The 20,085-nt window shown below is 56.1% G+C and overlaps 1 protein-coding gene across 9 annotated transcripts in view; it reads right to left on the bottom strand.

Moving 5' to 3' along the window:
* GRB10 (growth factor receptor bound protein 10) overlaps window positions 1–16,588 on the bottom strand; it is a 93,747-nt gene extending 77,159 nt beyond the window's left edge. For 8 of the 9 annotated variants that reach the window (XM_070424827.1, XM_070424830.1, XM_070424833.1 and 5 more), the window contains exon 1: window positions 16,528–16,588. The gene's annotated coding sequence lies outside the window, so the exon portion shown is untranslated. Of the gene's footprint in view, window positions 1–14,734; window positions 15,412–16,527 lie in introns of those variants that run through there. The other variant, XM_070424828.1, reaches the window with a different exon arrangement.
* Between the last annotated feature and the right edge of the window lie 3,497 nt (window positions 16,589–20,085).

Raw genomic sequence — 20,085 nt, 5'->3', positions numbered from 1 at the left:
ACATGCATTGATCGATCTTGACTCAATCAATGTTTAACAGAGGACTCTCCTGCGGGGCGAAGGGGGGATTTAGTAGGTCGCAGTGGAATGCCACTGGGTCTCCCCGGGTGCGAATGAAACCGCTCACAGTGACTTGGGAGGGGGGTCAGCCCCCAGCCACGGCAGGGCCACTGCCTGTGTCTGAGCTGCTCACTGACTGTGGAGTGGGGTCCTCGGGAGGCAGCAGATCACTCCACCACGTCCCCGTAAACCAACCCTCCCTGGAAACAGCCACCCTCGTCTGCCTGGCGTGGGAGAACCTAGAAAACCACCGAGAAGGGCTCGCCGGGCACCCTGGCAGAGATGGGGCGTAGGAGTCCGGGGCCTGGGCCGTCTCCTGCCACCGCCCCATCTCAGCGCGTGACGTCTGGGCGAAATCGGAGAACTCAGTGAGCCTCGGCGTCCCGAGCCCCCAAATCACCCCGAAAACAGTGTCTCCCTCCAGGGCTTCGATGAGGGTGACGTGAGCTAAAAAGCCAGCAAAGACTGGGGGCTAATGCGGGTAACGAATACCAGCTACCACTCACTGGGGCCCGGCCGACGGGGCTCCCCGTCAGGGGCAGACACAGCCCCTGTGGGCGGTAAAGCCTTGCCGTTGAGAGGACCCGCGGGGCTTCGGGGGGGAAAGGGGTCACACGGGGCCCGGCGATGGGCCCGCTCGAGGCTGAAACCACCGACCAGGGGAGGCACTTCGAGCGGCGCCCGCGTCCAGCCTCGCGGGGAACACGTCTGCAAAGTCTGGCCATGACGTGGAGTGGAAGAGCCCGACATGCTCACAGCCAAACGGACCGCACACGTTTAACAGGAGGGTCGAGGGTCCCTGAAATGACGACGGGCTGGTGCTGGGAGATGAACCTCGGTCACCCCCGATCCTCAGGGCCCGAGGCTCCCCGTCTTCCCCTGGACTCCGGCTCGGAGGCCCCGGGACTGCTTCCGACAGTCCCTGTCACGCACACGCCTTCCGATTTACAACACACCCTGGGGAGGCGGGCTTTTCTTTTCATAATGGGCACACACACACACAAAAAAGAATCTGTAATTAAAGAAAAATAGCATGGAGTCGCCTGGGAAGCTCACCACGTCGACCACGTCTGTCTCGTTTTAAGAAAGTGATTATTGAACTTTACAGTCAACAAAATGAAGACCATATGATTGCTGACCTTGTGAACTGAAAAGCGGCTGCGACACAGGACTCCCCTCTCGCAGCGGCCCCAAGCCGCAGCCATGGCACAGAGCGGCTGCACACACACCTCCGCCTGTTCACCACCCAGCCCCCCAGCCGGGCCCGGGCCCCCCCGGAGCCCCCAGCGCCCCAGCCCAGACCCACAGGCATCCAGCGTCCCGCCCGGGTCCGCGCGCTGCCCCTCCGGAGTCATTAAAGGACCTCTCTCAGCCCTAACTCACCGCTTTATGGTCAGGCACGACATGTGACTTTAACTTGAAATGTTAAAGGATATATGAACTTGGGCAAAAGTAAATAAATAAGTAAATAAAGGTCTTCCTGTCCTTCCAAAATATTTCAGAAAGGGCCTCTTGATTTCTGTGTAGTATCTTTGATATCTTCCAAAAATTCCTGAGTTAACATAAAGTTTTCCTTCTGTTTAGCTTTCTCACACTAAATATTTGGAGTAATAACAGTGACTATTTAGACATTCAACAAACCCCTACTTTCAGGCCCAGGATGCTCGGCCCGCGGGGCCAGACAGCCCAGCCCGCAGCAGCCGGCGGCCCGGGCCTCAGTTCCCCCGGCCGACCGCATGCCAGGAGCGAATGATTCAGGTCCCCCAAGTGCTGTTCGGGGCCTGGGAGGAGGGAGCTCGCTGCAGCTGTCGGGGGTGAAGATGGGGGGGGGCGGAGCTAAGGCGCAGGGGAGGGAGGCCACACTGGCGTAACGGGGCAGCGTCCCCAAGGTGAGGGCCTGTCACCAATCCCACGCAGAGCGGGACCCTGCGCAGCGGGGACCCACGGGGAGGCCCGGAGCACGGGCAGAGGTGGCAGCGAGATGCGTGACAACAGCGAGCCTGCATTACGTGTGTGATTCTAGAATTTTTCTTCTAGTAAGAAGCGCTTTCCTCAAGTTTCAGACCCGTGGGACTGGGTGCTGCTCCGTCCTTCCCGCCCCCACCCTCCACCCTGGCGCTGAGTCCGGTGATTCTCAGGGCTGTGTCTTCCCTCTCTGGCTCTCCCGCCCTTTCTAGGAATTCCAGAGAAATCGCTGCTGTGCCCCTAAAACAATGAGGCCATTAAGTGCTCGGCGAGTCACATGAGCGAGACCGCAGCACCCAGGCGGCTCGGCTCAGCCTGTTTCTAGAAACACGGCAAGGACTTCTCCCCTCTCTTTTCACTTCTGTGCTTTTTCGTTCGTTCCTTGGGAGTTAAAAAAAAAAAAAAAAAGACAGAGAGTTAAGTAAGTGAAGACACGTTTGCTTGTGGAGAAAAACACACCAATTCGCTGTTCAGGCAGCAATCATTTTGAGTGAGAAGGCACAGGGCCTCCTTCCATCCGCCCCCCAGTGCTGCTGCCCTCGCCCCCAAACCTGGAGGCAACCGACTCAGCTGTGTTTAAATGCCATGACCACTCTGAGTATCGCCCATTATCAACATCACCCAGGCTATGGGTGCACCTCAACACCACTAGCCCCCCCCAGGACTTTGTATTTTACAGAGCATCACGGTGTTTCCCTCTCTGCCTCGGGGGCCGCCAGGGTGGCTGGCGTCCCCACCAGGTCTCGCAGGAGCCCACCTGCGCCCAGGTGAGTGCCCGTGAACGAGGCCCCGTTCCTCACGCAGCGGGAGCCTCCTGAGCGGCCTGGCGTGTCCAGGGCAGAGCTGGTTCAGACGTCAGCTCCACCGCGGACTCCACACTTAGCACTGCGAGGCTTCATTCCTCTCCCGGCCACAGAGCTATTAGTACAGTCCCAACAGACCAGCCGCAAAGGGTCTCCTGTAACGTCAAGATCCCTGAAGTGAATCCGAACCTTTCTAGATGTAGGTTGTCTAAATCCCACTGTCCCCAGAGGTCGGAGCCGTCACCCCCACGCGCGCGGCTGGGCTCCAGGGCAGGGAGTTACTGCGATAGCACCGGGTCCGGGAGGCGGGGAGGCACTGGGCCTGGGGCTGCCTCTTCTCTCTGGCTGGGCTCTCGGGCGGACAGCCTAGGCCAGGGGTCGGCAAACTCATGAGTCAACAGAGCCAAATAGCAACAGGACAGCGATTGAAATTTCATTTCAGAGCCACATTTTTTAAACTTAAAGTATATAGGTAGGTACGCTGTTATTAACTTAATTAGGGTCCTCCTAAGGCTTAGGAAGAGCCACACTCAAGGGGCCAAAGAGCCACATGGGGCTCGCGAGCCGCAGTTTGCCGGCCACTGGCCCAGGCCCCAGGCCCCAGAATGCTCTCAGGTGCTCCTGAGAGCGATGCCGGCTCACGTCGCCTCTCTATGCGCTTTGGCCCCCCCACAAACTCACCGCCCCCCGAGGCGAAGCGCCTCGGCGAGTCCCGTCAGGGGGGTGTTCTCATTTCCACGCCGCCTCCACGTCTTACACGTTTTAACCCAACGAGGACAACGTAAGACAGGCGCCCCCGCCCCCCGCCCAATCTGGGCTGAATGCACGGTGTCTTCAGGGCCCCTCTGGGCTCCAGCTGACACGCGTCCCCCTCAGCACTGCCTCCGGAGGCCTCACCGCGGCCCGGCCACCCTGCCGCCCGCGCTGGGCAACGCGCTCCCCGAGAGGCCAACATCGCCGGCAGGTGCTCACCGGATCGGGCCTTTCCCTCTTGGGAGCTGTTCTTGGACGTGAAAAACGCGTTTTCTCCTTAGAAGTTGCTAGTCGGGGCCCTAGCCGGTTTGGCTCAGGGGACAGAGGGTTGGCCCATGGACTGAAGGGTCCCGGGTGCAATTCTGGCCAAGGGCTCAGGCCTGGGATGCAGGCTTGGTCGACCCCGGGCCCCAGGCTGGGTGTGTGCAGGAGACAACCAACCGATGAGTCTCTCTCACATCGAAGTTTCTCTCTCTATCTCTCCCCCTCCCCTCCACTCTCTCTAAAAAAAAGTCAACGGAAAAATATCCTCGAGTGAAGATTTAAAAAAAAAACAAACCAAAAAGATGCCACTTGTGCTTTAAAAGAACGCGCTTATTATCATTCTGAGGAGGGAGGGATGACTGTTTTCTAAGTTTCTGTCCTCGTTTCTAACATGGCAACTACCAACACGTGTGGCCACAAAACACCAGCTCCGGGGGCTCTCCAGTCACCGGCAAATTTCAGGGGCCCCGGGAGCAAACAGTGGGAGAACGGCCGCCTCCACGGCATGGCCCCGCCCTGGGGGGCCCCCTGAGGGGCCGGGGGCAGGAGCCAGGGCAGGGGACCCTCCCCACCAGAAAGGGAGGAGATGTCTTTGTTCAGAAAATGTTTTCTCGATCACGCTTCAGGGCTCTTCACCCAACACCGCCACCAAAATAAGTGTCCCCACCAGGGCGGCCGAGGCGGCATTCCATGGGGGGGGGGGGGACTCGGGCCGGGGACCCCGGAGGTGGTGACCTCAGAGGAGGCCCGCGGTGCGGCCCAGGGGCCCGTCCTGCCGGCTGCTGGCAGAGGCACATCGCTGAGCCATTTAGAACATTCTTTCCTGCCTCCGGAGTAAGCCACCCAAAGGGGAGGGTCAGAGGGAAAATGTCACACAGCCAGCCTTTCCAGTTTTCTAGCCGAGTCCCAGCTGCGGCCTCCCTGGGGCTCCTGACCCTCGCAGACACCAGGGCGTCACCGCTTGGCCTCGCTCTCTCCCGGGTGAAACCAGGGCCCCACACTCAGCAGCTTCCAGGGTTAGAGGCCCCCCTCCCCCGCTCCCCTCCCCTCCCCTCCCCTCCCCCAGAGAAAATGCAGTCATTCCCGGCGAATGCAGCGTTGGCTGTGCGCTCCCTTCTGTGTTAACTGCTTGGTGACGTGGAGGCCAGAGCCCCAGCCTGTGTGGAACACGGGGAGAGGGCGGGGGGGGGGGGGGGGGCGGCTGGGCCCCCTCGCTCCCCCTCGCTCCCCCTCGCTCGCTGCAGTGGGATGGCCACGCCCAGGCCCGAGCACATGCTTCGCTGGGGAAAGAGGATCTATTTCTGCCCTGAGATCGGAGACTTACCTGCTAAATGGGGCCAGGACCTTCCTAATACCCACTGCTATCCCAGAGGCCGCACCCCATGGCGGGGAGGGGGCGGGGGGGGGGGACCGGGGCACCCCACTTACAGTCCTCGCCCTCGGGAAGCCCAAACCCACCCGAGAGGTGATTAAAAAAGAGTCAAGTAAACCCCAACGGCACACGTGCGCCCCCAGAACGAGACAGAAGTCACAGAGTCTGGGTGAGATGGCGCTGGGGCTCCTCCAGGCCCCGACCACCCCGAGGCGCTCAGACATTCTGAGACATGCAGACGGGAGGGGGCAGGGGGTGAGGCTGGGAGAGTCACAGGCGACACACAGCCCCTGCACCCAAGGCCTGCAGCACTCCGAGCCAGGAGGGGCCCCGCAGCCGGACAAAGGGGACGGCTGGGGCCTCACGCCGCAGCACAGGGCAGACTCCACAGCTTCCAGACCTTTCTGGAGCCACGCGCCCAGGACCAGCACGACAGGGAATCTTTCCCCAAGAACTTCCCCAGGGAGCGAGCATGACAGACCTACTGTGCAAGGAATTTACTTGCAATTTTAATATTCACAAACCCTGAGAGTAAAGAATCCACCCCCTCAATGAGGCCCTTTCCGAGGCCACGTGCCCCCCTCGCTGGAGCAGTGGGCTTTCGGGGGACGCGAGCTCTCCCTTCTCCCTTCCCCTGCCTCCGAGGGCGCTCGGGGTGGGGGGGGGGGGGGGGGCAAAGAGCGTGTGACTAGGGGTCCAAGGACCCGAGAGAGTAGGTCTCACCCTTGCACTGCGGCCCACGCCCCCGACCCGGAGTCTGACCATCGGGAGGCCCCGTGCCCTCAAGAAGGGAGACACTCCCCTGCCCGCCCCCTCCCCCCCCCCGCTCCCCGCCCCCCCCCCCCCCCCCCCCCCGCCCCAGGCTGTCCTGAGGCTCCAGGGCGGCCCTGGGAGAGTCAGCGCGAGGGGGGTCAGGACCTGCCCCGCCCAGGCCCATTCCTGCGCTCCTCAGCCCAGTCAGCAGCACGGGACCCTGTCTAGCAGGCGCTGGAGTTACGGGGACACACGCAGACACCACCCCATCTTCCCACCGGGGCGTCCTGTGGTGCCCAGAGCCCCACCAACCCCCAACTCAAGCTTCCGCGTTCTGTAAGAGGCTCCTCTGAAGGTCATTTATCCTGCAAACGTTCACATCCAAGCAGTCTTCCTTCAAGCACAAGGGTACCGTCAGGAGGGCATTCTAGAGAAATGAAGGGCAAAGAGCGCTCTAAGCTGCACACGTGTACACACACACACACACACGCGCGCGCGCGCACACACACACGCTCGCCAGCAAAACGTTAGAGGCACATCTTTGTCCGTAACTAAATGTAAATGCTTAAGCTCTCCAATCAAAAGGCAGAGATGGGGAAAATGGAGAAAAAAACAGCTAATCCAACTAAATGCTGTCTATGGGAGACTCACTTTAGATCCAAAGACACAACTGGGTTGGAAGTAAAAAGACGGAAAAGATTTTTCATGTTAGTGGTAATAAAAAGAGAGTTAGGTGGCTATACCAACGTCGGCCAACATACACTCCAAGTGTAAACTGTGCGAAGACGAAGAAGGACAGTGTACATTGAGGAAGGGTCAATTCGCCCAAAATATGTAACAACTATAAACATGCCTGCACCAAATATGACAGCCCCAAAGGGTAGGAGGCCAACATGGGCAGAAGGGGAAGGAGAAAGGGGCAGTTCTGTAATCACAGTTGAAGCCCTTGTATCTCTCCTTTCAGAAACGGAGAGAGAAGGCAGCCTCAAGATCAACACTGTAAGTCCCTTGGATATCACCAACACAGTCAGAACACTCCACCCAGTCACAGCAAAATACACATTTTTTTTTCGAATGCATATGGAAAATCCTCAAGGATAAACCATATGCTGGCCACAAAAGAAGTCTTAAGAAATTTTAAAATATTGAAGTCATAAAAAGGATCTTTCCAACCACAATAGAATGAAACTAAAAATCCACAGCAGAAGCAAAACTGGAAAATTCAAAAATATGCAGAAACTAACGCACTCTTTAAAAGCCAATGGGTCAAGGAAAAAAAAATCACAAGAGAAATTTTAAAATATCTTGGGACAAATAAAAACAACACATCAAAAATTATGGATGCTGCAAAAGCAGTGCTAAGAAGGAATTTTACAGCTATAAATGCTTCCTTATAAAAAAAAAAAAGACTTCAAATAACCTAAATTTACACTTGATAGAACCACAAAAAGAACAAACTAAACCAAAAGCTAACAAAAGGGAGGAAAGAGTAAAGATTAGAGCAACAGTAAATGAAATATAGGATAGAAAAGGAATAGAGAAAGATCAACAAAACCAAAAGTTGGTTCTTTGAAAAAAAAAAATCAACAAAATTGACAAACCTTTAGCTCTACTGCCTAAGGAAAAAAGAGAGGCCTCAAATCGCTAAAATGGGAAATGAAACTAAGGACACCACCACTGAATTTACAGAAATAAATCAATTTATAAGAGAACACTGTGAACAACTAACTGTATGTCAACAATTAGATAATCTAAATGCAATGGGCAAATTCCTAGAAACACGCCATCTACCAAAACAAAATCATGAAGAAACAGAACATATGAATGGATTTATAACTGGTAAATAAATTAAATTAATAATAAAAATTCTCTGGATTTAAAAAAAAGGCACTGAACTAGATAGCTTCATTGAAGAATTCTGCCCAACTTTAGAAGAAATATTCAAATCAATCCTTCCCAAACTCTTCCAAAAGACTGAGGAGGGAACACACTGTGACTCATTCTATGAAGCAAGAATTACCCTGATACCTAAGCCAAAGACACTGCCAGAAAACTATAAACCAGTATCTTTGATGAATACTGATGCAAAAATTCCTCAACAAAATACCAGCAAACCAAATTCAGCAGTGTGTTTAAAGATTATACACCTGACCAAGTGGGATTTATTCATGGAATGCAAGGATAGTTCAATGTACACAAAGCAATCAGTGTAATATACCACATCGATAGACTGAAAAGGGAAAAAAGCTTCAATTGACGGAGAAAATGCATTTAACAAAACTGAACACTCTTTCATGATAAAAAACAACAACACTCAAACTAAAAATAGAAGGTGTCTTGGTCCATTTGGGCTGCTATAACAAAATACTACTGACTGGATGGCTTATAAACAACAAAAATGTATTGCTCACAGTCGTGGAGGCTGGAGTCTCAGATCAGGGTGCCAGCATGGTCAGGTGATAGATCTATTCCTGGTCACAGATTCTCATTGTATCCTCACGTGGCATAAGGAGCTAGAGAGGTCTTTGGGTTCTGTTTTATAAGGGCACTGATCCCATTCATGATGGCTGAACCCTAATCACCTCCCAATGGCCCCCTCTGCTAGGATTTCAACATATGAAATTTGGGGGATCTTTTCCACATATGGAAAACCCTCAGATAACTTCATACTTGACGGCAAAAGAGTAAAAGCTTTTCTTCTAAGACCAGAAACAAGTCAAGGATGCCTGCCTTCACCACTTCTATCCAATATAGAATGGGAACAATCAGGCATGGAAAAGAAATAAAAGGTATCTAAATTGGAAAGAAAAACTAAAATTATCTCTGTCCCCAGATAGAGTCTAGACACACACACACAAAATATTGGAGTTAATAAATTAATCAAAGTCAGAGAATACAAAGTTAACCTACAAAAATCAATTGTATTTCTATATTCTAACAATGAACAATCTGAAAGTGAAATTTAAAAACAATTCTATTTACAATAGCATTAAGAATGAAATAGTTACGAATAAATTTCACCAAGAGGTGTACACTGAAGACTACACAAATATCGACAAGAATAGAAAGATCTACTTAAGAGAAGACATCTCATATTCATGGATTGGAAGACTTAATATTGTTAAGTCAAAACAATCTACCATTACTCACCAATGTTTATTGTGTGTGTGTGTGTGTGTGTGTGTGTGTTTGCAGAAATATAAAAAGCCATCCAAAATTCATATGGATCCTCAAGGGACCCTGAATTGCCAAAACAACATTGAAAAAGAAGCTCAATGTTGGAGGACTCACACTTCCTGATTTCAAAACGTACTACACGGCTACAGTAGTCCAAAGAGTGTGACACTGGCCTAAGGACGGGCACGCAGACGAAGGGAGTAGGAGAGCGAGCCCAGAAAGCAAACCCTCACATACCCAGCGGGGAGATTTTCAATAAGGTGCCGAGACCAGTCAATGGGAAGAAGAGTCTTTTCAGCAAAGGTTTCTGGGGGAACTGGACTCCACATGCAAAGGAATGGGGTGGACCCTGACGGGACACTGTAAACAAAAATTACCTCAAGATGGATCAAAGACCGAAATGCAAGAGCTAAAACCACACAGCTCTTAGAAGACAGCAGGGAAACCTTCATGACACTGGGCGTGGCAATGATTTTTGGATAAGAAACTTGAGTAAGGGAACCAAAGGAATAAAACAGATAAATTAAACTCCATCAGAATATTTTTAGGGGGTGGGGGCGGCTGGGGAGAGGTCAATGGGGGAAAAGGGAGACTTATGTAATACTTTAAACAATAAAGAATTAAAAATTAAAATAAAAATTATATCGGATCAATGGAAAAAAAAAGAAAATACTTTATATGATATTATGATAGATATATGTCATTATACTTTTGTCCAAACCCATAGAATGTACAACAAAGTAAAATAAGGTAAACTATGAACTTTGGGTGATTATGATTATATGTTGCTGTGTAGTTTCAGCCTTGGTTAAAAAAAAAAAAAAAAAGGAAAGGGAAGGCAACACATGTGGGAGCAAATGATTTATGGGAAATCTCTGTACCTTCTTCCCAATTTTTTTATAGGCATAAACACAAAAAAAGTCTTTAAAATTTTTACAATAATGTTAAAGAAACATATGTATTGTTCACAATAAAAATAATTTTAACTCACGGAAAAAAATATATATATACATTTTAAAACTTTTGTGGTATTTTTTTTAGTTCGTTTCTTATTGTTTTGAGGACAAGAGAGTGAAAAGATAACCTGCAGTATGGGACAAAATAGCTGCAAATCATCTACCTGATAAAGGGATTAATATCATAATATATTGAAAAACTACAAGTCAATAACGAAATGCAAATCAAAACCACAATGAGATAGCACTTCACCCCACTTAGGGCAGCTATAAAAAAAAAAAATTGGAAAATTCCAAGTGCTGGTGAGGATGTGGAGAAATTGGAACCCTTGTGCACTGCTGACAAGAATGTAAAATGGTGCAGCCTCCATTTTACATACAGCGATTCCTCAAAACGCTAAATATAGACTTACCCTGTAATCCGCAGTTCTACTTCTTGGTATATACCCAAAAATACTGGAAGCAGGGACTCAGACAGAGAGCTGTGGGCCAAACCAATGTCGATGAATGCATCATTCCCAACAGTCAAAAGGTCCAAACAACCCAAATATTCAAAGACAGATGAATGGAGAAACAAAAGGTGTTATGTACATACAAGGGAATAGTAATATTGTTCAGCCATGAAAATGAAATCGCGACATGTGCCGTACACGGAGAAACCTTGCAAACATTTCGCTAAGTGAAAGAAGCCAGCCACAAAACCACCTATTATATGATCTCAACCATAAAAATCCCCCAAACAGAGAGATCTACAGGACAGCGAGCAGAGCAGTGGTTGGTAGGATTGGCGGGGTGATGGCGGACCAGTGGTGACAGAGTCGAGGGCTCCTTCTGATGTCTGGAGTTACTCTAAAAGTGAGTGTGTCCCAGCCGATGTGGCTCAGTGGTTGAGTATCGACACAAGAACCACGGGATCACAGTTCAATTCTCTATCAGGGCACATGCCCGGGTTTGGGGCTCAATCCCCAGAGGGGGGCGTGCAGGAGGCAGCTGATCAATGATTCTCTCTCATTATTGGTGTTTCTCTCTCTCTCCCTCTTCCTCTCTGAAATCAATAAAAACATATATTTTTTTAAATATATTTTATTGGTTCCTTACAGAGAGGAAGGGAGAGGGAGAGTTAGAAACATCGATGAGACAGAAACATCCATCAGCTGCCTCCTGCACACCCCCTACTGGGGATATGCCCGAAACCAAGGCACATGCCCTTGACCGGGGTCGAACCTGGGACCCTTCAGTCCGCAGGCCGACGCTCTATCCACTGAGCCAAACTGGTTAGGGCAAAACATATATTTTAAAAAAAAAGAAAAAGTAAAAGTGACTGTGGTGGCAAGGGTGTGCCTACTGTGACTATCCTAACTGGACACTGTATATACTACATTCATGTAGCTACACACCAAACTAATTGCACATATCTGAGTATATTCATTGTAATGGACCTGTACACTTTAATTGGGTAAACTGATTTGTGAATTGCATCTCAATAAAGCTGCTTTTGAAAATAGAGAGGGTGCTCTATAAAAGACTAGGCCCATGACATCATCAGCACAAAAAGGGGTGCCGTGCCCCCAAACCTGGAACCACCATACTCTATCTTCCTCTTGGAGTGTCACCCTAAGTTTTCTGGAAGTTAGGAGATGCCATAAGACGTGAACTTTATCGACCCCGACATTTCTGAGCACACGTGGCCCCGGATATCAGCTCATCGGCTGGCCTTCCGGAAGCGCTGCGCGGTCCAACATCACCACGTGCCTAGGGGGTGCCGCAGAGAGGACGGCGAGGGAAGGAACGGGACCCCAGCCCCATGGGATCCAGCGACACGTGTTGAGCAACTAGGGGAGGCAAGAATGCAAGTCCCCAACGGTCCATGACCCATCATCCAAGGAAGGAGTTGGGTGATGGTTCAAAAGGTCTAACAAAGAAGAGGTGATGTGGCGTGAACCCCGACACGCAGACCAGACTACGACACCAGCTGCTGGGAGGACACCCAGCCCCACCCGGGCCGGAGCTGGCACTAACAATACCGGCCGGGCCAGACTGGCAGCCTCCCCTGGGCACCGGCCTCATCCCCGCCACTGCCTGGGGCCCTCGCAGTCCTCAGCAGGGCCTCCGCAGGAGTGGGGTGCTCAGTGGGGACACCCTCACACACACACACTCTCTCCTCAAATGAAGGCCGGCAGCATCAGCTCCAGGCCATTCAAGGCTCAGAAGGTTCCAGACCTTTCTACGTGTTCTTATCATAAACAAGAGAGAAACCACCGAATAAAACCCGGGGGAACCCAAGGAAGCATCCCAGCAGGACCCCAGACACATGGTCATAAGTGGGGTACCGCGCGGAGAGGGCACAGGAGAGGGACACTCGCAACAGCGCCCGGCTGGTCGCTGGAGACACTGGGCAGGTTCCCCGATGAAGTCATAGCTCTCAAAGGGAAAAGGGTCCTTTTCGGGGGCTTTCTAGAGAAAAAGAAACTGAAGACAGAATGGGAGGGAACATGTTCAGAGCTCGGCCCAGCAAGGGTGGCTCCCCGGGGGGAGGTGGACAGGGGGTCTCAGGCCCGGCCCCGCCTCCCTGAGCTGGAATCTGCATTTTAACACCATCTCTAGGAGATAACACTGCTGTTTGCAGACACGGTTAATATTTAACTGGTGTCAGTCCTGAAATTCACCAGCGCCCTCCAGGAAAGTCAGTGAAAGAAGCCTTTCTATGACTTCTTAGTGTTCGAGTCCACCCACGCCACCCCTCTGCCTCCCTCCGCTCCCCACGCGGGTCTCTTCTCCACCTGAGTGGGCGGAGACAGACAGGTCAAGTGCTTCCGCAAACGTCCGCTGGACGAAGGACTGAACAGATCCTTGTCGAAAGCCATCCGGTGTCCTCCTCAAAACTCTCACGCTATATTAATTTATTAACCAATGTCACCCCAATAAATCCAACAAAAAAAGGAAAAAATTAGAAAAAAAAAAGCACACCAAAACCTCACAATAACCTCTTATCCCAGGTGACAAAGGCAAATGACCAAGCGAGTCACCAGCACTCCTCCGGCCACACTCACAGACACAGAGACACAGGAGCAGGGCCTTAAAGGACCACGGACACATTTAGGGTCTCTTCTCCCCTAACGGAGGCCCCTCCTCTGCGGCACTGCTCGGCGTTTTCCCATCCCTTTACTTAACTTCCCCCAGCGTGGGGAGGGACGAAGCCACTCCACCCGGGGGGGGGGGGGGGGGGGGGGGCGGGGAGGAATTTTCCTGATAAATCCACACCGCACGGTTCATTTCCAACCCGTGAATTCTACCAAGTCTGGCCGAACCCGGCCGCTCACACCGATTTTGGATCTGATGTGTGACCACCCTCAATGCCGGGCGTGCTTGCCGGGGTCCTGCCTGGGTGGTGCTGGGTGAGCCCTGGGGACAGAGCCAACTTCTTTTTAAAATAAAGTCGATGAAAAAGGCAGAAACGAGAAGGCCCACACAACGGCCTCTTTTCACGCTCCCCCCACACCCAGGGGCCCAGGGCTCAGACCAGCCTACGGCCACCTCTCGTCCTGCCTGTGGCCTCCCGGGGGAGGCGAGGGTTCTGGCAGGTGGGAGCTGCCAACGGTCCGAGCCGGGCGACGTCTGAGCAAGGCACCACTCCTCACGGGGCTTCACCTCGACCCACGAGTCCAGGCCCAAACCCCGGACGCTGGGCTTCCGAGGCGAGGGTGGGGCCTGGGGACCAGCGGGGAGGTCGGGGTCTGAAGCAGGAGGGTCAGAGGTCACACCTCCATGACATGACGCCTGGTCCTGCCCGAGCATTCCTCCACCTGAGCATCATGGGAGTGCAGCCTGCCCGTCGGAAAGGAATGCGCACCTGCTCCTGCCGCGCGGTTGCCTAAGACATTCTTACTAAATCACAGGACACACCCCGAGAGGCTGCCCGGCTTCTGTGGGACCTCGAGGGTTGAGCGTCGATGGAGTTTGAAATGTCGCCAAATTCCGAGATTCAAAAGATTCAGTGTTCTCTGGGAGTTCAGAAACCCAGCTCTGGGTGGCGACGGGGACTGGAAAGCCTTCGAAGACGTTACCAGTAGCTCACACGTGTCGTCTGCCGCCCTGAAATTCCTGCACCCCGCTGCCCCCCGCCTCCTGCTCTCCCACAGGGGGTGGGCAGCACCCTCTGCCCAGAGTCTGGGCCTGTCCTCCCCGCTCACTGCTACAGGAGCAAGGAGAGCCCCGGGCACCCACCCTCAGGGCACCCCCCCAACTGAGCCACCAAGACTAACACCCAACACCTCACCCCACAAGGAAACCTGCCCTGGCGTCGGGTGGAACACCCCAAAGATAGATGCCTGCTCTCCTGCGGGCCCCGACCACCCTTACTGGAGGGAGCACCAGAGGACAGGAAAACCCCAGAAGAACCCGCTCAAACTGCCCTCCCCCACCGCCACCCCCACCAAGCTAAAGGGACAGGGTGTGAGGCCCGCTCCCACCCCACAGGCAACCCAGCCAGCCTCCCGGAAACCAGAGGGCCCGGACATGCACGAGACCAAGGCAGCGCCTGGTCCCATGGCCTCTTCCGACCAGCCTCTGAGGCCAGCGCTTTGGGGCATCACCCCGTCTAACCCCCATGGTTGTCGCACCTTCATACTCACAGAGAACAACGGGCAGGTGCCCACGCGCACTCGCCAGGAGAGCAGGGAAGTACTGGGCAGTGCAGACCGCAGCGTCCCCACGCGGCAGCTACCTGGGTGCAGGCAGATGCCTCCCAGACCTCGATCATCTCCCGGGCGGGGGCTCTCGCCATGAACGGGCAGGCCGCAGTGGATCAAAGGGACAATCAATATGTGAACGAGGTGATCGGATTGTTTTTTCTGCAGAGCCGGGGCGACAGAGCCCCACGTGCTCGGAGCAGTGCGTGGAACACCATCAGGCGTGTGAGCTCTCCCCACATCTTCTCTTCACCTCAATCCTCTGAAAGGGTCCCTGGGTAGTGATGGCGGAGGCGAATTTTTGGAGAAAGGGGCAATGTGACATATACGTCATCAAGGTTTAAAAGCAGTACAGGCAGGCCTTGAAATTCATCTTTCTCCAGCCGCTCCCGCACCACTGCCCGCCCGCCGCTAGGCGAAAAGATAGGGGCGGATGGATCTGGGAGAGTCATTACTTGTTCCATATTAAACAATTAATACCACAAGTGGGATAGCTACCATCCACAGAGGCTACTGGGCCCAGGTCTCCGCGGGCGGCCATGGCCGCCGCCCGAGCTGGGGGGGGCGGCGCTTCTGAAAAACACGCGGCAACCGGAGCCCCCGGACCACACAGGCGGCGGGGACAAAGCGGCCGGCTGCCGGGCCGGCCGTCCGGCGAGCACGCAGAAGCGGACAAGAGAGCCACACCGCGGAAGGGGCTGTCGGTGCACCCGCGCCGGGGCCCGGCACCCGCTGTGCGCGCGCGGGACTTGCCGCAGGGGGTCGCTGCGCGCACACGGTTGGGCGGGGGCACCGGCCACGTCGTGCGCAGTGCGCAGTGCGCAGCGTCGGAGCCCGCCCAGCTGGTCCGCCGGCCTGGCCTGCGCGCCGCGCGGACAACAGAGCCACACCGCGGAAGGCACCGTCGGTGCACCCACGTACCCGCTGTGGCGAGACTTGCAGCATGGAGCCGCTGCGTGTGCGTGGCTGGGCGGGGGCACCGGCTGCGCAGTGCGCAGTGCGCAGTGCGCAGCGCAGGAGACCGCCCCGCCGCTCCGCCGGCCTGCGTGCCGCGGTCTCGAGAGCCACACCGCGGAAGGGATCGCCGGTGCACCCGCGTACCCGCGCTCTGTGCGCCAGCCTTGCCGCACGGGGTCGCTGCGCGCGCACGGCTGGGCAGGGGCGCAGGCTGCGCAGGCGCAGTGCGCGGCGTAGGAGACCGCCCAGCTGGTTCGCCGGCCGGGGCGCCCGAGTGGACCGCAGAGCCTCACCGCGGGTGGTACCTCTGGTGCCCCTGCGTCGGTGCCCGGCACCGGCTGAGCGGGACTTGCCGCATGGGGTCGCCGCGCGCACGGCCGGGCTGGGGCACGGCGGCGCGGAACGCCGGGCGCGGTGCGGAGCACCGGAGCCCGCCCAGCTGGTCTGCCCGGCCGGCGTGCCGTACCGCGGGTGGGACTTCCGGTTCATTGGCGCCCGGCACCCACTGAGCAGGACCGGGCGCGTGGGGTCACTGCGCGCTCACGGCGGGGCTGGGGCACGGCCGCGCAGTGCGTAGGAAGCAGCCTGGGAGCCCGCTCCGCTGGTCTGCCCCGCCGGCTTGCCGTACCGCGCGCGCGGGTGGGACTTCCGGTTTACCCGCTCAGCGGGACTTGGCGCCGGGGGTCACGCGCGCTCACGGCGGGGCCGGGGCAGCGCAGCCTGGGAGCCCGCTCGGTTGGTCCGCCAGGCCGGCGCAGAAGCGGACCACAGAGACGTACCGCGGGTGGGACTTCCGGGGCCCTCACGTCGGTGTCTGTCACCCGCCGAGCCGAGAGGAACTTGGCAGACGGGGTCACTGCGCGCCTGCGGCCGGGCGCGGGCACCCGCGGCACGGTGCGCCCGGCGGGTCCCGTCGGCCGAAGCGGACCACGGCGCCACAGCACGGAGGGCCGGCCGCCGCGCCCACTTCAGTGCCGGGCACCTGCTGAGCGGTACCTGCGGCACGGGGTCGCCGCGCGCGGGCGGCCGGGCGCGGGCACAGGCGGCACCGGGCGCCCGGCCTGGCGTGGGAGCCGGCTCAGCTGGTCCGCTGGCCGAAGTGCTGAAGCGGACCGCGGCGCGCGCCGAGGGTGGGACTTCCGGTGCCCGGCACCTCGCGGGGCGGCCGCACGGGGTCGCTGGGCGCACGCGGCTGGGCCGAGGCCGAGCGCGCAGCGTGGGAACACGCTCAGCTGGTCCGCTGGCCGAAGTGCTGAAGCGCTCGGGACGCGCCGCGCGCTCGGAGCGCCCGCGCTGCACCTGCGCTGCCCGGCAACGCGGAGCGGGGCGGCCGCGCCGGCTCCTGCGCGCACCGGGCTGCTGCGGGCGCGGCCGGCCTGGGCGCAGGGTTCAGGTGGGAGAACGCCCAGCGGCTCCGGATCCGCCGGCGAAGTGCAGAGCGGACCACGGAACCACAGGACCACGGCGCCGAGGGTTCGCCCGCTGCCCCGGCACCCGCGGCGCGGGAATTGCCGCACAAAGTCGTTGGGCGCGCACCGCTGGGCGCGGGCACAAGTCTCAGTAGGGGAGGCCGCTCAGCTGGTGGGCTGGCAGCACAGCTCCGCGCCCGGATGGACTGGGGAGCTTGGCGCACAGCACCGGATCCCGGGGTCTCTGGCTCCTGACACAGCCTGGTGTGCTCCATCCCCCACGGAGAAGTGGGGAAGCCACTTCCAAATCTGCCCAGTGGGGCACACCCCAACACTCTGCACGGGCCTACAGCGGAGCCCCCGCCCCCCACTCCTCCACCTCCAGGAGAGGTACTTCTGAGGAAGGGGCGGAGGCTAGCAGGGCCTGGTCCATGTCCACCACAGGAATCCCAGGACCAGGCCTGGTGTGCGGGGGTCCTGCCACGAGGCCCCCCAGGGGCCCTCCATTGTTCAGATGCGGACCCCTGGTTCTCATGGCAAAACAAAAAAACCAGCCCTCCCCACGAACCCCCCCACCCTACTGAGCAAGGGCGCATACTGGCCTCTCACAGAACCCCAAAGTCCTCCTTACCCACCCCTGAGACCGCACAGAACACTGCGCTGGGGGGCGGAGGGGGAAATCTCAGACCCACCACCCGTCAGACATGTGGTCAGTCTCCACTCTCCCCACCCGCCTGGGGGACCCGGTGACCCCCAAAGCCAGCCATTGCTAGTTGTCCAGGGTCAGGATGGTCTAACTCCCCTCCCCAAAATGCCAGCAGGAACACCACGGAAGGCACAGACTATGTCTTGAAGCCACAGGCATAAAGCTATTGGGACATCACAGAGAAAAAAGATGAATTTAAAAGGATAGCAAGGAAATGGATATGGGATATCTGCGACCCGTAGTCACTGCGCGCGCGCGCGCACACACACACGCACACACACACACACACACACACACACACACCCCTGCCACCACCGCGGCGGAGAGAGGCTTGGGCAGGTTAAGGGGCTTGCACTCAGGGCGACAGACCGGACCCGTGGGCAGGGGGCCCTCCCGGCAGAGCACGCGGTAGAGGAACTGGAGGATGGAAAGGCAGGGGGACAGGAACCGCCACCGCTCGGACGCTGCCCGCGTGCAGACGCAGAAGGCAGCGGGGTGCCGAGGGGAGAGGGGCTGCGGAGGGGGCGCCCTGCGGGGCCAGCAGCCAGGCTGGCCGGCGCGGGACCCCCGACTCACCGCTCGAGGAGGCAGGGGCACCGCAGCTATGCGCGCCGAGGCGGGGGGAGGGGGGGGGGGGCCCGGAGATCAGGCCCACATTCTTTCGCTACTTAGAATCGATCACATGAAAGCAGGCAGGAGGCAGGTTCTGAGAGCAGCCACGAAGGAGTGTCCACCCCAGAACAAAGGGCAAGAGCCTCTCCGTCGGGGCAGGTCCCGACTGGCCTGCTCGCGGCCCCCGATGCTGCGGAGGGAGCCCCGGCGCGGGGTCCACCCCCCCCCCCCCAGAAGTCCCCAGGAGGCAGCGCGCAGACAGATGAACTTGTCTGAGGTCCCAGAGAAAGTTACCGGCGGGGGAGCGCCCGGCTTTCCTCGGGGCCGCCTGCAGTCGCCAGGGCGAGAAGAGGGGGGCACGGGACAGAAGGGCTGCCTCCGCCACGAGCCCCCGGAGGACTGGTGGGGCTCCCGGCGGCCAGCGGCTGGTCCAGGATGTGGGAGCGCGCGAGGGAAGACGGAGGGAGACGACAGGAAGGAATCCAGAAAGCCCTGCCCTGTGCCGCGTGTCCGCTCGCCTGCTCCCCTCCCCCGCTCCCGCTCGCTCGCTCGCACTCCCAAATCAAACACGCACGTAAGTTCCTGCCTGCCGAAGGGTCTGCTTTCTGGGGAGCCAGCCACAGGCAGGGAAAAAAAAAAGTAAAAGTGAAAAAGTAACGTAACAACTGGAGAGAAGGAACTACAGGAAAAACTAAAACGAAAACCCATAAAAACTAACATCTCCAAAAAGAGATTTAAAAAGACACAGTGCATCTGAGACACGGGAATATGATGCCACTAAAATAAGTAATTATTTAGGGGTGCTATTTCATCACTGTAGGCTCAGCGACCGTAACACACGTCCCACTCTCGTGGGGTGATGAGTGAGGGAAGCGGTGGAGGCTGGGGGCGAGGGGAGAGGGGGAGATGGGAAATCTGTATTTTCCACTCAACTTTTCTGCAAGGAATCTAAAGCTATTCTTAAAAAAGTCAGTTTAGAAAAAAATAATCAAAAAAAGGAACAAAGAGGTCCTTAAAAATTAAAATAGAAATTAAAAATGAAGATAGAAAAATCCACTTGAAAAGTTAGTCAAGTTGCTATGCCCCATAACCTAAAACAACACAAAAGACACAAAAGAGGAGATCAAGAGAGAACCCAGCTGGGTGGGCAGCTCAGCTGGCTAGAGCGTCGTCCCCACGCCATGGTTGTGGGTTCGATCCCCAGTCGGGGCACATGCAAGTACCACCCAATGATGCATCAATAAGTGGCACAACAAAGGGATCTCTTCCCCCTCCCTCCTGCTCTCCCCCCTTCCTTTTTCTCTCTCAAATCAATAAATTTTTAAAAAGAGAGAGAACCGGTTCAGGCAGCTGACCAGCAAATAAAAACCATTCTCAAAAGAGAGCAGAGGGAAATGGCAGAAGATAAATTAAAGAATTAACTCGAAAACCTTCCCCATCCTGAAAGGATCTGGGTTTCCGTTTACAGGGGCCCCGGAGGTACCCGGAGCCGTAGATGCTGACCCCGCCCATGCTCAGCTTCGAGGGGCTTGCAGACAAAGACAAAGAGAATCTCCGACAAGCTCCCAGACATGAAAAAGAGAAAACGGGGAAAGCAAACAAACAGAAAC

Source organism: Myotis yumanensis, unplaced genomic scaffold (assembly GCF_028538775.1).
Source record: "Myotis yumanensis isolate MYYU_CA2020_CCGP unplaced genomic scaffold, mMyoYum1.0.hap1 SCAF_9, whole genome shotgun sequence".
Taxonomy (NCBI): Eukaryota; Metazoa; Chordata; class Mammalia; order Chiroptera; family Vespertilionidae; genus Myotis; species Myotis yumanensis.
This window is presented reverse-complemented; position numbering and strand designations above follow the sequence as displayed.